The sequence below is a fragment of the Danio rerio genome, chromosome 14 (genome assembly GCF_049306965.1).
Source record: "Danio rerio strain Tuebingen ecotype United States chromosome 14, GRCz12tu, whole genome shotgun sequence".
In the NCBI taxonomy this organism is placed as follows: domain Eukaryota; kingdom Metazoa; phylum Chordata; class Actinopteri; order Cypriniformes; family Danionidae; genus Danio; species Danio rerio.
The window spans coordinates 34,559,400-34,577,617 of NC_133189.1; the positions used below are offsets into that span (position 1 = coordinate 34,559,400).

At 34.7% G+C, this 18,218-nt stretch overlaps 3 long non-coding RNA genes across 4 annotated transcripts in view; 2 read left to right on the forward strand and 1 right to left on the reverse strand.

Moving 5' to 3' along the window:
• Positions 1 to 2,085: 2,085 nt before the first annotated feature.
• On the reverse strand, positions 2,086 to 16,867 carry LOC137490781 (uncharacterized). Its single transcript, XR_012389798.1, has 5 exons — positions 16,794 to 16,867; positions 10,432 to 10,531; positions 8,415 to 8,591; positions 6,778 to 6,870; positions 2,086 to 3,954 (listed from the first exon to the last, which is right to left on the reverse strand). It is a non-coding gene; the product is annotated as an uncharacterized lncRNA (long non-coding RNA).
• On the forward strand, positions 11,599 to 14,914 carry LOC141377536 (uncharacterized). The gene is made up of 5 exons (XR_012389797.1): positions 11,599 to 11,668; positions 12,916 to 13,021; positions 13,147 to 13,216; positions 14,436 to 14,620; positions 14,783 to 14,914. It is a non-coding gene; the product is annotated as an uncharacterized lncRNA (long non-coding RNA).
• Positions 16,868 to 17,532: 665 nt separating the features above from the next.
• The window catches only part of LOC141377537 (uncharacterized), a 188,243-nt gene continuing 187,557 nt past the window's right edge, over positions 17,533 to 18,218 (forward strand). For both annotated transcript variants that reach the window (XR_012389800.1, XR_012389799.1), the window contains exon 1: positions 17,533 to 17,811. This is a non-coding gene — a long non-coding RNA (uncharacterized lncRNA). The remainder of the gene's footprint in view (positions 17,812 to 18,218) is intronic.

Below are 18,218 nucleotides of genomic sequence, written 5' to 3' on the forward strand. Positions count from 1 at the left end.
CAATGAATACTTTAGATTTAAGTACAGCAGTTTTCTTTTTACTTTTTAAGAACAGCGCCATTTTTTAATGAACTTTTAAAAGCACATTTTAACAAAAACTTTTTTTTTAATCTGCAAGCACACTTACTGTTCAGACTATTTTAAATGTTTAAAGTGACTGATAATAATACATATTCTTAATAATAGGAATTAATCTGCATCGTTTTTAAACTGTGCACACCTGTAGCTGCTTAATTAGGCCTACAACGCTATTTTTTAATACTGGTTAAAAAAAATAGCGTCGTAAGGTGGTACTTGGAGAGACAATTTTTTTCTAAGGTGGTACTTGGTGAAAAAAGTTTGAGAACCACTGGTATAGAGTATCATGTGTCCATGTGTATGTACAACCTGTGTTTGGCCCTCACCTGAATAATCTTACTTTTTTAGTGTTAAGACATATAATACTGTTTGGGTTACTTATGTAGGTGTAAATATTTTATTTTTATTTTTTGTGCAATCACCGTTACAAAGGACTGGATATCAATAAATAATTTTGCACAGAATATATGTTCAGATTAGGCAAGGACAATGTGATGTTTTAAAGAATAGTGTTGGAGATTTAGCTACCCTTCAATGTTCTCATGTTTATGAAAAACATTTGAAGTTCTAAAGCAGCTCTTTCTTTGAAAAAGACTTGATAGTGTCTTTAGAAACTGAATTAGAAATGACGTTATTTTAATATAGTCTTAATATAGTTTAATAATGTTAAAAATGTGACCCAGTCTGTGAAAATCTAGCTGGAGTCATTTTTCTGTAATTTACTGTTTTCTGCATGAAATAAAGAACAGTCTGTGAAAATAATAATAATAATAAAGGTATTGAATTTTAACTTAGTAAAACAATGTCAACAACTGAAATCACAGGCAAATGAATGGCTACAATCAAACTTTATCTCAGAATTAGATTAGACCTGGTTTTTGTACACTTGTTCACAAATTGTAATTTGTAAAAATTCTGTAAGTGGATCACATTCCAATGTAATATTATGATTTGTTTGTAAATGTTAAATCAAGCACATAAGCATTAATTTAATATATTTTATTTAATGAATAACATAATGCCCATGTAAATAATATAAGCTATTAAATTGCATCTTTCCATATTTTAAAATTAGATATAGGCTATATGAAAACTTTACTACACTGTAAAAAAATCATGGTTGCCTTATTTTTTAAGCTGAATCAAATTAATCATGAGTTTATTAAACTTATTATGTTGACTTAAAATAGCATACATAACTTATAAAATTGAGATAGAACATGATTTAGTAAAGTAAGTTAAAATGACCTAAAAACGTATGCTGTCAGGACTAATTGATCGTATTATTTTTTACAGTGTAGCTAATGTTTGTAGGCTATCTAGTTTATGTATGTGCTTTTTCTATGTTTGGATAGGTGTTATTGCACATAATGACAAATATTTAAGCCAAACTCTGTCATCAATACCACCCTTCAAAATTAGGTTCATTAGTATTTTCTCCTCGCCTCTGGGTTACAGCAGCTGAGTTAACACAGGTGTACCACGCTATTAAACATAACATCAGGTTTATCACACTGAAAAAAATGATTCATTGGATTTACTTAATTTTTTTAAGGCAAGCTGTTGCAAATAATTGAATTGGGTTAAGTTTAAGCAAACAATTTTAGTTGGATTTACTCAATTTATATGTGTTGGATTTAAACAATCAAATTAGGTTGGATTTACTCAATTTATATGTGTTGGATTTAAACAATCAAATTAGGTTGGATTTACTCAATTTATATGTGTTGGATTTAAACAATCAAATTAGGTTGGATTTACTCAATTTATATGTGTTGGATTTAAACAATCAAATTAGGTTGGATTTACTCAATTTATATGTGTTGGATTTAAACAATCAAAATAAGTTGGATTTAATCAATTTTATTTAGTTACATTTATCCAATGAAATTCATTTAGTTCACTATAATTTATATATGTAATTCCTACTTACATCTATTTATTTTTGATGTCTAAAATGATCATTAAACTGCTTGCAAATACACTTTGAAATGACACTTGACCACATTTGTTTTGAATTCATTTTAATGACTTTTTAAGATGCATTTTTTAACAAAACATAAATCACTGCCTATAAATGCTTTAGCAGCACACCATAAAACAATAAACAGTTTGTACAGCACATTTAATTTAAACCAACACATAAAAGAAAACTGTATGAAGTCTTAGAGCAAACTGCAATCCTTATGACACACACACCCCAATACACAAAATAATCAACTAATTAACTTAAAAAATTAACAACATATTGAGCAAGTACAAGTTGTATGAAATGGAATAAATACAAAGTTTATAGAATACACATGCTCTCTCTCTCTCACACACACACACACACGCACGCACACACACGCACACACACACACACACTATTTAAAACAAGTTCCTACAGCTAATTAATTTTGCACACAAAGAAAACTGAATTCACTTATTTATTAAACAATTCCTACACTAAACTGCAATTTGTATATGATATACATTTGGTTGTTGAGCATTTATCAACACTTCAATGCTTAAAATTACAGTATCACACTGTTTTCCAGTATGAGAACCAAGTGTGCCGCAAGCCTGCGTTTGAGTGAGGGTCTCGGCCGTTAGATCGCCCCCTGGGGGCTGGCTGCAGTACAAGTCATAAAGCCCGCCTCCTCCGTGTTAATGAAGGAGACTTGAGCCCAAATAAAAAAAAAATATTACACTTGCAATAAAATGTCCCGAAAGATAGTTCTGGTCGATTAAGGCACTGGTTATTGTGCTGAAATAGGTGCAGATCTTCATTTTTGTAAACAGTTTGTTTTTAGCAGTAATTTAATGCTGGGCGTGTCATCGTGACTGACAGCTGTGATTGACAGTTTCTCAAAGCGCGGCGTCTGAGCTTCGGCAGGAGACTGAAGTGTTATTATTCGATTTCTGTGTTATTTTACCATGACAAAATGAGTTCAGCAGTAAACTATAGTTTCTGACATACATGATCCTGGTGGAACACTGTTTATTCGCTAAGTTCAGGGCTTTTTTCGGGCTTTATTAGTTTGCTGATACACGCCTAGCCACCCAGATAGCAAAACACAGTTCCGGCTAGATTCTCGCCTGCCGGAGACTTATCCCTTAGAGCTCAGACTGACTAATGTTACCTCTGCTGGACCTACTCCGGATGCCTGGACTCACTACCCAATTCCAGCCCGAGTCAATCGAGCCAGATGCGGCGGCCGAGCGAGCCGGCGCTGCCGCATGCAAGCCGGAATCAGCCCGCGACGCCGCGAGTAAGTTATGCGCTGCGGCCTGGAGCTGGCGCGATTGAATATATAAAACCCTCATATTTGTTAACGTTATTACATCCATTTGTGTTGATATGACAGCAAACGCATGCTGAGAAGTTCGGGGGGCGTAGTTGATTTTACATAAAGCGTTTGATTGGAAGCTCGACTCCGCTCATTTTCGCGGCTCCTCCTCTGGCTCCATCAGACAATCCTTCTGCGCATGTCAAGGCTCCAATTTCAGCAGTCTTTTGCGACAGTTTGTGCCCGTCAAGCAGGCGTTTTGCCCTCAAGGCGTTCAATGGGAAAAAGGGCTGTCGCGTCGTCCATATTTTTTACAGTCATTGATGAGAACCTTTGAGGAGAGCTTGTCAGAGTTCATTTGCACAAGTACTTTTTGGGCAAACTTCAAATAGTATTTGAGTTCTTTTGGGTAGGCCAAATCAAGCACATAAATTGCCCCCAACATCAGTGCACAGGCTTGTGCAACAGATTTTATCTGTTCAATAATCACTGTTCCATCCACAACGATGCCAATGTCCTCATAATCTCCTCTTTCCTTTTTGATGACACATATGGCCATGGTGGTGTTTGTCAGGTCCTTCAAAAATTCTTCTTTTTGGTTGCCCTTTATTTAAATAAAAAGAAACCATTATTAGACATTGTTTTTGAAACATATTTTGTAAAAAGTCAGAAGAAATCAAATGTAAATAAAACCAAAACCTTAACGGCCCTCCCCACACCCACATTGATACCTGTGAAATATTATAACCAATCATTTATGATTGCATATTGGCGAACATATATTTGAGCATGATCTGCAAGTACGACTTCTTCACAATTATTTACAGGGTTTATTCAGGTTTTATCAAGGTAAATTTAAGATCTTTTAAGACTAACTAAAAATAATTTTGGAAAAAATAATTGAAAGGCAAACAATACAGTAATATGTTGAAAACTAAATATAATATCAAGTAAGCATTATTGCATTATTATTTAAATAATATTACCCAAGGTTTAAGGCTTGAAAACCACAGATTTGGCCACTTGAATGTGGAAATACCTTCTGATCAGACCCACTGTATATCAATATACCTGGTTATAATTGTTCACCTTAACCCTTCTGTATTATTTAAATTTACTACCCTTTCCTTATGTTAGTTGCTGTTTTTTTTTGCCCCATTGACTTCCATTATAACATTTTTTGGATGCAAATCCATGACAGCATGTAATCACGCATTGTTGATGGTTTTCTTCCCTTTTCGGTAGATGTATATTTTGTCATTTTTACTGTTGATGATCAGTTGACAGCATAACCATTTAGATAGTCCTGTCCAAAAAAGTTTCTGGCTTTTATATGGAGTTCTTTGGAGTATAAACAGTAAATGATAGTGTGTGTGTGTGTATGTGTGCATAAATACACTTACTATGTTTACTATATGTCTGAAAAAATGTAAATAAGCAACTTTCAAAACAATGTGTGCAAAAGTCTCACGCACGCACGCACTTACACACACACACACACACACACACACACACACACACACACACACACACACACACACACACACAATACTCCGTATAACTCTATATAAAAACCACAAACCTTTGCAATGTTTTGCTCTGCAACTGATGATCAACTATAAAAATGACAAATTTTACCTTTTCCTAACAAGAAAAACCAATAAAGATCGAAAATATTTAATATACTGTCATGACCTTGCAATTAAAGAATATTGTTATAATGGCAGTCAATGAGGCAAAATCAGCCACAAACATAACAAAAGAGTAATACATTTGCCCAGAGTGTATTGTTGAGGTTTTTAAAAATTTAAAAGCATTTTCCCAAAATATGAGTAAAAATAACATGTCACCAAAAATCATTTCATGAGCTCAAACAAAGAAATCTGTCGCAAAATTAATATCCTCAACAGCACACAAGGCTTAAGAATAATTATGCACAAGTAAAATAAACATCAGCGAATGAAATTCAGTAGAAATGTCACACCTTGATGCAAAATTTAAGACTTTTTATGACCTTAAATTGTAAACATCTAATTTAATACTTAAGACTTTTCAAAGACCCACAGGACCTCTGCAAATAATAAAAAAAAGTTCAATAATAATAAAACAAATTTAATTGGACAAATTAATAGACATGTATATTTATTTAATTAGTATTTTTGCGTGTGATTAATTAAAACAAAATAATTAAAATATATTAAGTATATTTTAAATTTATAAGTAAATATACAAATTTAAAACTTGAATTCATACTTTAAAAAAACGTCATGTTTCATTATTAGATTAAACATTTTTGAAGAATTATTCAGCAATACATTTTTGATTGTTAGTACGGCCACCCATTGACCTAAAAATGTAATTCAAGTCAAGTTGCTTTTAAACAGTAATTTTAATCTTAACATAAACATAAATTTTCTCTTTTTTGGAAAAAAGTGGTTTACTTGTAATTCTGTGACTATTTGTTTGTAATTTAGAAATAATAATACTGTTTAGAAAGACTAAAACAGGGGTGTCCAAACTCCTTCTTGGAGGGCCAGTGTTCTGCCGATTTTAGCTCAACCTTGCAGGTGTGTTGAGGCAAGATAGTTTCTAGATCACCAGGTAAGAGCTTGATTAGCTAGCATAGGTGTGTCTAATTGGAATTGGAACTAAACTTAGCAGGACACAGGCCCTCCAGGACCAAGCTTGGACACCCCTGGACTAAACAATGAATATCTCTGGGGTCAAACACAGATCTGAACCCAATGCTGAGAATGTCAAAGGATTAAGAAACATATGCAACTTTTAATCATTTAGTATTTTTAGGCATACTAATATTAGGCACATATATTGCGATTTTCAAAAAGTATCACATCGCTTTGTAAATGTTTATTATTACCATTTGTTGAGTCTCCCAATACTATTTGATATAGTCAAGCGATGTGATGTCACACTCAACAAGCTGATAGTTTTCTTACGGTTCAATAACAGTGTGTATTACCATTACAATGCAAGAGTTTGAGGCAAAAGATAATAGGTTGCTCTTACGCGTGTAGTGACCAATGGCATTTTTTTTTTAACTTCATGTACAAATATATGGAAATAGAAAGCATTTGAAAAAAGAAAAAAGCCATTGACATACAGTGAAAACACTATTTTCAAATTCTTTAAAATTATTAATTTTGTTTTTGAGATATTAAAATATTTTGTTCATTGTTCTATTCATACTTTTGCATTGAATTAGTATGCAACTTACTTGCACGAATCTAGCAAGTGTTTGTGCAGCGCAATGTGATTTGAATAGACCATAATGTGTTCAACATTAGGTTCACCTATTAATTCAAATATGGCACTCAAAAAAGTTTGTTTGTCTCATTGGCCACTGTAACCCCACCCTCAGTTCTTTCTTATAGCCCAGGTGCAAGCACTAGTACTATGATGCACTCACCATGTATTCTTTCACCAGGCATGCCTCATCCTCACCAAGGTAAGTAAAGAGAGCTTAAAGAATAGACGCGCTTTTGACATGGACATCGGCTGTCTGTAAATAATACAAATTTGATTAGTTAAATACATAAATGACAAATTGGAAAACGTTAAGAAATGTATTAGATTAGATTAAACTTTATTGTCATTACACATGTACAAGTACAATGCAACGAAAATCAGTTTATAAAGTGCAGATATAGAAAAACTTTAGTGATATTTACAGATGGATGTACTATCAACATTATATACAGGTTGTATTAGCTATGAACAGAGATTTAAAATAAATTATTATATGTACAGGTTGCTATTAATAATCAGAAGTGTACAGATAGATAAACAATTACAAGTGTACAGTATATGTATAGTTCAAATGAATGAATCAGTCTAATGTAGTGCAATGAATGTGTAATTTTTAAATGTGCAAATGTTAAATAGTGCAATGATAATGAGGAGTACAAGTTATGAGGACAGTGGGGGTGTATTAGGAGGACAAAATAATTAGTGGGGGATAGAGTTAAAAAAGGTACAGCTCTGAGGAAAGTGCTGTTCCTTAAGGCTGATTTATACTTCTGCGTCAAACGCACGCCAATGCTACGGCGCTGATGCATAGCCCTTCGCCGTGGCCGTCGGCGTCGCTGACGTGCACCTCTCAAAAAATGTAACTACACATCAAAACGACACGTAGCACATGCTCTGTGATTGGTCGGCTTGGTAGTGGCCAAGTGGACAGATGATGTATCTCCTCCCTGTAGGCCGTCTCATCATTATTGCTGATTAGACCAATCACTGTGGTGTCATCTGCAAATTTGATGATGTTGGATCTATTCACAGGCCTACAGTTGATAGTAAAAAAGAAGTAGAGGAAGAGGCTCAGCACACAGCCCTGTGGTACACCAGGGTTAAGTGTGAAGATGGTGGAGCAGATGTGGCCTGATCTAACATTCTGAGGTCTTTTAGTCAGAAAGTCCATAATCCAGTTGCAGAGAGATGTGTCGATATCCAGGTCTCTAAGTTTAATCATTAACTAATGCCGAGTTCAGACTGCATGATTTTGAAAGTAGTCGTTGCTGCTTTATTTTCACTGCAAGATGGATCGGCGACAGGGACTTGAACATTGCATGACTTTACAATAGGAAGAATCGCCGACAACTTCGTCTAAACTACGTCTCACAACCCAAAAACCATCTGTTTGACCAGGACGTAGATTAATGCTAATATTGCAAATAATGTTACATTTCTTACACAGACCAATCGTTTCACTTTACAGGACCTTCATCAGGAGCCATGGCTTTAGATTTGGACTTTATTCTTAAACTGAAAAACCCATCCTCATTCGCTGCCATTATTTGAATCACCATGTACCACAGATTCAGCTAAAAATCATCAGTAGTGTTATATTAACATTAAGTTAAATAAATATTAATTTATTTTCTTCTCGGCTTAATCCCTTTATTAATCTGGGGTCGCCACAGCGAAATGAACCGCCAACTTATCCAGCATGTTTTACACAGCGGATGCCCTTCCAGCTGCAAACCATCACTGGGAAACATCCATACACTTTCATTTACACACATACACTACGACAATTTAACTTACCCAATTCCCCTATACCGCATGTCTTTGGACTTGTGGGGGAAACCGGAGCACCCGGAGGAAACCCATGCGAACGCTGGGAGAACATGCAGACTCCACACAGAAATGCCAACAGATCCAGTCGAGAATCGAACTACCGATCTTCTTGCTGTGAGGTGAGAGCGCTTCCCACTGCGCCACCTGTTAAATAAATATATTTTTTAAAATAAAAAGAATTAATAACTGAAACCAGCTCAAATGTTATCGATTATTTATGTCATATGCCATGTCCGGAATAAAACACGTTACCGTAATGCACAATTGTTAGTCATTTGAGACTCCTTTATTACAGCACTCCCACAAGTTTCTCTCTTGCTTTCACAAATAAAATTATACATATTTAATGTATATCCATTATTAATAGCCTATCTAAGTTTTGCCCAGCTAGCGAAACCTGCAGGTAAAGGTAGCCTATAAGCATATTTTTTTCAGTGCATGCATTGACTGCATCGTCAAATACATAGAATATAAGTATGTTTGTGGCATGATAAGCATAGACATGAGCATTATTCAGAACATAGCCTATATATTTATTTTTAAAATGTTATATTTAGAAATTAAAACTATATTAAATTTTAACTTGCAGTAATAATCTAAACATTAAACTTTGCCTCGATGTTGTGCACTTATTATCCTTTAACACACCTAAATCTGACGATTGTCCCTTACATGTATATTACATTTATAATGATACTCAAATTTATTTAATCAACTGACTGTTTACTTGTGAATAGTTTGTTTAGTTACACTACATTTAAAGTGATTTCTTTTTTTGACTACCTTGTAATTTACCATGTTCAGCCAAGATAAAGACATGTAAAGGCTGATTTATACTTCTGCATCAAATGCACGTGTATGGTGCGGCGCAGCCTGCGCGCAGTCGAATAGCCCTTGCCGTGGCGCATCTCTCCAAAAATGTAACTACACATCGCAACAACACGTAGCGCACGCTCTATTAGTGGGCTTGGTAGTGCTTACGTGTGTGGGCGGGGTTGAGAGCCACGCCAACCCATTGGAGCGAGTGTTTACAAGTGTAGAGTCCCATGAAATAGCTCCAGGTGGAAACTGTTGCTTTGTGTTTACCTTATGATTAAAGTTGTTGCATGACTACCGGCTCCCGCCTCAGAATGAGCGAGTTTTATCTTCTTGTTCATCAAGGTAGTGTTCAGAAAAAACAAAACCCAAGCGAAGAAACTCCATACAGAGGGAACATATAAACCTACTGCTTTTGTAAGTGTTATTGTAGAACAACACAAACAGCGCGCACAAGTATAAGTGCTCAGCTGCACGCAGGGCAGGCGCCGTAGGTCACGCCAATCACTCAACGCAGAAGTACAAACCAGGCTTAAGGCCGAATGTGCATTGTGCAATTTTGAGCCAAATTCTGATGCGACTCTTCTTTGAATCAAATTAAATTTCAACTTTGATATTTGCTGTGCTGTGTTGATGCAATGTACAGGAGGAAAAAAAAGGTGAATAACCTCTCTTGGTCGGCAGATAGTCGAATCATTTTATGGCAGGTCAAACATTTTGGTCGGCTCTCTTGAGAGAATCACGGAGTTGAATCAAAGTTGAACTCTGTGTTTGTGCTCTTACTGCACCCTAGTACTGTGAAAACTAGGGAAGCAACAATAACATTTACTTATTCTTCACTTGTCACAAACCTGTTTGAGTTTCTTTGTTCTGATAAACACAACATAAGATCATTTGAAAAATGATGAAAACCGGTAGCCATTGACTTCCATAATATGTTTTTCCTACTATGAATGTCAATGATTACTGGTTTCTAACACTCTTCAAAATATTTTGTCTTGTGTTCAACAGATAAAAGAAACTCAAAGGTTTGGAACCATGGAAACATGGTGAGTGAATAGTGAGTAAATTTCCTTTTTTGGGACTATTTAGATTTTTCAGAGCAACATATTCAGTTAAGAAACTGTTTACTGTAATGTGTAGTAATAAATGTTTTGCAGTTACTTACCATAAAAATGTTGATGGAAAATTCCAACTGCAGTACTGGACAGAAAATGTGTTTAACCCCTGACCAAGGAACTCAGCAAAGGAAACTTGTTGTACAGTACCTCAAATGAAAGGAAGCACATGATTATCATTTAGGTTCAAAATTCAGCACAATTAACAACACGACCAACTTCTTAATCAACATATTGTTTACCGATTAATTATATTAGGAAACATTAAGATAAATTACTTATTGAACAAATTGCTGAACGTGATTAATATGATTAAGATAATCGTCACTGCCTGATTGATACGATATAAAGTGGGTCTCAGACCAGACAAAGCACTGCATTAAATTCCATTCTTCAACGCCATGTCTTAAAAATATGTCAATTTATTTTAACCACAATATTTTCCATGAAGTTTTAGCAGTCGTCTGCATGTGTTTTACGTTTGAACAACTAAAGGATTGCTTCAGCTTATTTAAAGAATATTATTTTAGTTAAATTACATTATCGTTGATGTAAAAGGCACTTTATGAATATGGAAAAAGTCACAGTAAGTTAACCTTGCGCAGGACGTTTATCGGTGGCTGATAAACACTTGCTGTGAATATAAGTTAACCCATTAAGAGCATTCCCAGATAGCAGGCAGTAATCGGCCCGAGCTCGGCTGCCCTCCGGCGCCTCCGGCTCCGACTCGGCATCGGCGAGTGTTATCCGGGCCGAGTGCGGCCCGCAGCTCGCTCGCGCACATGCGGTTGTGATGCGGCTGTAAAGCACTGGCCCGATTCCGGTCAACCATATCCTGGCCGCTTCTGGCAAGGATTCGGCTGATGGCAACCGATTAAGTTCTTATTTTATCTAGTAATCTGTTAGCTCCACGTTTAATGATAATTTGAGAAAATATTCATGGTACGATAGCAAAAAAAAAAAAAAAAAGAATATTTAGTGTGGATGGTCGCAATGTTTAGACGCAAACAAAACAATATTATTTATAAATAGATTATACATGTCATCTAGAGAAAAAACTATGTAAAATTCGCTTATTTTTGAGATAGCCCGCTCCTGTGCTGACTGTTTTTTTTTTTAAAGCAGAAGTTGGTTTCATAATAAACACATGCGTAACTCCTGATCCAAACTCCAATCCAGACGGTGGCGGTAATGCTCCAAAAAGCTGGTTGTCAACCACCATGGCACGAAGATCACAAGAAGAAAAGTTTGGTTTTTCAAAGACTCACGTGGATTCCGGTCAGAAAGGTAAGCTTTTTACTGCTTGTGTTCTGTATAATTAGCGAATTTAGAGCTTAAAACATTTCCACGGTGTTTGGTTGTAACAGCGTTTAGTAATTTAAAACAGTTTGATACGAAATGTAACTTGCTTTAAGAAACACGACTGGAGCTAATGTATGCTAACGCTAACAGTTACAAACACGTCTGAAAGTTCCTGTTCCTTTTACACAATGTTAGATTGTAACGTGTGTAGTAACTGAAAACTATTTTAATTATTTTAAAGAAACATGAAACGAATTTGTGTGTATGCTAACTTTGCGTTAAAGAAAGTTTCTGTAGATGAATCCATTAACTAACTTGGCAAAACGTGTTTTTTTCCTGATTTAACATTATAAAGTACCGTGGATGTTGAAAAAAAATCATTGTACAGGCGTATACTTATCCAACAGTATTAATTCTGTGATTGTGTAAATAAAAACTAATCGTTTTGGATTAATAAAATATTATTGTTTATCTTGTTTATGCAGTTAGTCACGAAAAGTGATCGAAACTCGACTGTTTACTATTCTCATTAAATTATCCAAGAGAAATATATTACTATGCACTTTAATTCATATGTGTTAGCCTATGTGAATCAATTATATCTTTTGTTCAAGCTGTAATGGTCAGTTAATGTAAAACTGAACGTCTTAAAGCAGATTTTGATGTTTTTTTTTGTTTTTTATGTTATTGACAGTGATAAATTCTGATTTAAATGAATGGGTAACAATATTTGTTGGTTAAGTCTTATTGTTCTTGTTTAACAAAGGTTAGTGAGATCATTTTGCAGCACATCACGACCAAAGAAGTCAATGGCACACTCTTTTGAACGTGAATAGGCATGTTATAGTTGTGTGCTAAAAGTCCATTATAAGCTGTAAACTGCTGATATATTTTCAACATAGATTGAGCTTTTCAGACATTACATTACTAATTGCTTCACAAACAGCTGAAATGGTTTATTGTTATTGGCTATCATCATCAAACATTTTTCACAATGGTAGGTTAATCTTCATGGGTACAGAATAATGCATGTGCTTGGCCATCTTACAAATCTATGTCTCAGATTCATAAGGCTGTCACTCTGCATGAATCTCCGAATAAATCTTGTGCAACCTTCAGTGTACTGATTATTTACACTATAGGTATTATATGCATTAATTAACTTTGATAGTATTTCGGGATTTGAACTTTTCTTTACGGGAGGTTAACAACAATGTGATGTTTTATTATAGATGCATATGAGGAAGCTCGACTAAAACATCCATACGCAACTGTGATTTCTGACTGGTAGACAGATGAGGATGATGATCGCCTGTCATACATCTAAAGACAGAACAGGTTTGTTTGCAATTATTTTAAACACATACTGTCAACATTATGTCATTGATCTATTACAACCTGTGAGTTTTGCCCTGGCACTGTACTAAATTGATGTTTTGTTTTGTAAATGTATCTGATTAAAGGACAGTATAGACACATCTATACCATGATGAAGAAAAATTACTTGGAACAAAGAGGCTGGATAAAAGGCAGGTATGAAGATTTCAGAAATCAAGGCAGCACCACAAGTACCATCACCATCAATGACTATGGCAGAAATCTTAAGACCACCATCAAGATGCACAGATACTGTACATTCCAGTACACCAGGCGTGTCCAAACTACGGCCCGCGAGGCTTTTTATAAATATCAATAGAATCTGGCCCGCTATACAAAAATGAACGTAATTCAATAAATAACCACCGGGTGTCGCTATTACATGCATTCAATTAAGCAGCAGTTCTTGTTATGATCTATCTGTCTATCTGTCTATCTATCTGTCTGTCTGTCTGTCTGTCTGTCTGTCTGTCTACACACAGTTGAAGTCTGAATTATTAGCCCCTCATTTATTTATTTCTTCTTTTTTAAATATTTCCCAAATGATGTTTAACAGAGCAAGAACATTTTTACAGTATGTCTGATAATATTTTTTCTTTTGGAGAAAGACTTATGTTTTATTTCGGCTAGAATAAAAAGCGGTTTAAAATTTTTTATGAACCATTTTAAGGTCAAAATTATTAGCCCCTTAAGTCTTCAGAACAAACCATTGTTATAAAATAACTTGCCTAATTACCTTAACTTGACTAGTTAACTTAATTAACCTAGTTAAGCCTTTAAATGTCACTTTAAGCTGTATAGAAGTGTCTTAAAAATATCTAGTCAAATATTATTTACTGTCATCATGGCAAAGATAAAATAAATCAGTTATTAGAAATGAGTTACTAAAACTAATATGTTTAAAAATGTGTGGAAAAAATGTTTAACTCTCCGTTAAACAGAAATTGGGGAAAAAATAAACGGTGGCTAATAATTTAGGGGGGCTAACAATTCTGACTTCAACTGTATTTATATATATATATATATATATATACACACACACACGTGTCTGTGTGATGTATGTAAAATTCGGCCCACGACAACGTTTGTTTTTTTTGCATCTGGCCCTTGGCCCAAAAAGTTTGGACACTCCTGCAGTACACCTATGAACATTTACAGTCTTTGTTCTAGTGAGATCAAGACAGAACTTATTGCATCTCGTGATGTCTTTGTAAGAATTGAAGACATCACTAAATTTGTTAAGGTTTAATGCAGCTAGAAAGTAAAGATCAACTAGCGAATATCAGCAGTGTCTAACCCACTGTTGTATTTACAGAAGTTGTATGAGAGTAAGCTACAGGTTGATTTATACTAATCTGTTATTTTTCTTTTTTAGCACGACTGACTGAAGTTTTAAAATCATGCAACGTCATAAAGCAGCAGCTGGGCCTGATTCTCACAAAACCAAAACAGACGTGATGAAATTCCAGATGTAAACACATTTGACCTTCCTTTGGCCAATTTGATTTGGAAAAGCTTGAAAATCAACTAAAGGAGCAGCCTGAACAAATGAAGAAACTGGTAAGTTCAAGCTCTTGCTAATTTCAAAGTGTTTTAAGTTTATTTGTTTTTTTTTGATAGTTTTTTTGCTTCATAGGTAGCCTACTTTTTTCCTAATTTTTTCTTTTTTTTTTACATTAGTACTTGTTCACTACTAATTATCTGTTTATCTTTTAATCACAGATGGAGTGAGGACAAATGTCCATACCACACCACTGATAAAGAAGTGGAAAAATGCATTACAAGGTAGCTACAACTTGCCCCTGACAGGGATGGAGGAAGAAAGAAGAGAAAGCTAATGTGTCAAATGTCTACATCACTATTTTGTTTTATTTTTTTAAACAACATTTTAAGTGTATTAGGATGTTCCCTGATACTTGAACAATTTGTTTCTTTCATTTGCATTTATATATATATATATATGTATATGTATATATATATGTGTGTGTGTGTGTGTGTGTGTATATATATGTATGGTATGTATGTATGTGTGTGCGCCAAATTCTGAAGAAAGAAACATCTTGATACATTTTTAATAAACGTAATACAAATAAAATTATAAATATAAAATTGCACAAGACGTGTTTATATATGAAATGTATATGTTTGTGCAATTGATTTTGTTCAAGTTTATTTAAAAAAAAAGTTTGACTTTATACTTCTGCAATTATATATATATATATATATATATATATATATATATATATATATATATATATATATATATATATATATATTTGTTTGTTTATTATTATTTTAATGTTTTATTAAAAATGTTTCAAGATGTTTCTTCAGAATTCTGCAGTACTTTTTACAAGTTTGACTTGGATATTTTACGGATTGTCATTGGTATTTTTAAGATGTTTCTTGCTATATCTTAAATTGGTTTCTATATTTAGGTTTATATAAAATTTAGCTGTTTTTTACAAATTTTTTATTCAAGTCTATTGGGGAAAACAGGGTTGTTTTAAAAAACATGTGTTTGTGTGTAATTTTTAGATTTTTTTGTTTAAATCTTTCTGTGTCTTTATTGTGTTGTTTTATTGTTGTTTTTATATTGATATTCTTGTGCACTACAAAATTATTTATAAAATTTTAGTACTATTTTTTTCATGCAATCAATAAACGTTTAACATTTATTTATTTTGTCATTTGTCTGATTATTTTCGTTACAGAATATGTATGCAGTTTGCACTTTATTCAAAGGTTAAACGCAGTGCTTACACTTTGTGTTTGCTGTTATATAAATTCAAATGGTTGTAATACCATATATCAAGTACCAATGTAATACCAAAAGGTTTTATAAGGTGTATAAATACGGAGTCGCGCCAGCTCCGGGCCGCAGCGCACATTACCCTCGCGCCGATTCCGGCGCGGATGCGCAGCGTCGGCTCGCTTACGGCCGCCGCATCTGGCCCGCTTGATTCGGGCCGGAATCGGGCAGTGAGTCCACAGGCATCCGGCCCGAGTCCGGCAGCCGAAGTTGGGCCGAGGGGTTTGTCTCCGGCAGGCGACAATCTAGCCGGAACTGGCCCGAGTGTATTTTGCTATCTGGGTTATAACCCAAAGACATAATTACAGCATCTCACGTAAAAAAATAAAGAACTGTATAAATGGACGCCCTTTACGTTAAAAGTTAATGTTACGCCAGTATGGGCACACATTCGACAACTTCCTAAGACAGTCAGTAGTGCCCTAACGCCAGACCAAATCGTTCTATAACAAAATCAGTATGGTACTGTCCGTTCACAACTATCTAAACGCATGTTTAATGTTAACCATAGTAAAAGCCACGGTAAATTCACAAAGGACTGAGCTAACGTTAGCAACGAAGCTTTTTTCGTTTGGAATGGCGGATCACGGACACTGTCGTCACACCAAAGAAAATGCTTATTCTCTTGAAAATAGCCATTTAACTTTACTTCATTAAAAACATTATATATCAAGTCTACATAACTACATTCTTGCTAAAAAGAATCTTTAATATATTCTGCGACATAAAAGCGAGATTTGTCAAACCGTGTGTAACGTTAACTGTTAGCTTAACTTGCGAGCGCGCTCGACGGCTGGTCGCCGTGAAATTTAAAAACGACCAAAATAGACAGTCCGAACGAGAGACCATTTTATGCGTCTATGTTACCCACAAAGTTTTTTATGTAATAAACAGTCTGGTACAATATAAAATGTGACTTACTGTGCAAATGGATGTACAAAACTCCGGCTCTGGCGTCTTGCTTCAATCTGACTGGATTCTGTAAAACTTCCTTTGGGCTTTGGCGCCGAGGCAACGGAACATAACGCGCATGCGCACAAAGCTAACATAATTTTTTCTAATAGACTTTAATTAATTAATTTAGATTGGTTCAAAACACATCTAATTCACTTAAAACCGATTAAAAATAATTTAATAAAATCAACAACTAAATTAAATTGTTTAAAATAAACTAAATTGAATTATGTTTAATTTAATAGAGGGCTAAATCATTTTTTTCAGTGCAGTGCTGCAGAGCTGTAAAAGAGAAAGACTGAATTCATCTGTTTACACAGATTTCATTAAAAGACAGTTTATTTTAATGTCCAGGTGTTCATACTTTCCTGAAAACCTATTTTAAGTTGCGATTTACCACCACTGGCATGCTATTGGGCCTGTGATCACTGTGGTCTAGGCCCCCGCTGCAGCATGCGTCCCTTATTTTTTATTTATTTATTTTTTGTATCAAAAGTGGTAACCCTACTCGCTGTTGCTCCCGCGACAAAAAACAAGTGGACATGACAGCAGCACAGTGACAGCAGAGACTTTTAATTTAACACGTTTGTGCCCAACAATGGGTTTTATTTCTGTATCGCGATCGCGAATGAATCTTTTTAACCGGATCTTCAAAGTGAACCGATTGAACTAGTTCACTTAATCGAACTGAATCATTTGAAACGATTCGCGTATCCAGTAAGTACTCATCCACAAACTGCTTACGTTTTAACACGCCTAATACCATCCTCTAACTCGAAATAATCCAATATATACTTTTAATCAGTTATTAGAATAGTAACGTTACACTGACTGAGATCAAATTGAGAAGCGGTGAACCGATAATACTGTGCGTGATTCAGTGAACCAAAACCAATCTGCACGCGACAACCTGCTGTAACTGAACTACAAACAACAACTGCATCGCTGGTAAACCAAGCGCTTAAATGAGAGGATCTGGTGAAACGTAAGTTTATTTCAATACAGAAAATCGTAATGGAATTTAATTAAGTGAATCATGCGGTTGCAAAACTTTACTGTAAGACATTTTTCAGATCATGTGATGTTTTAACTGACTAAACTGTTGACTACATAATTTTAACATGTTGATTCCTAACATCTGTGGTAAATATCTGAACTTTCTATAACTATTGTGTCGCTAACCTCAGAAGCAGACTTGCTCACATTGTACTTAGGGCTGCTATCTTGTGGGCTGTTGTATTTGAATTTGAGGATGGTTAGATGGTAGTGGTAGATGATGGTGGTCATATGTCCTCTGAATACAGGTTTCAAAAAATGTATGGCTGAGTTCTTATTATATACAATATTTATTCTGATGATTTTAAATCTTGCACCTAACAAATATCCTTATTT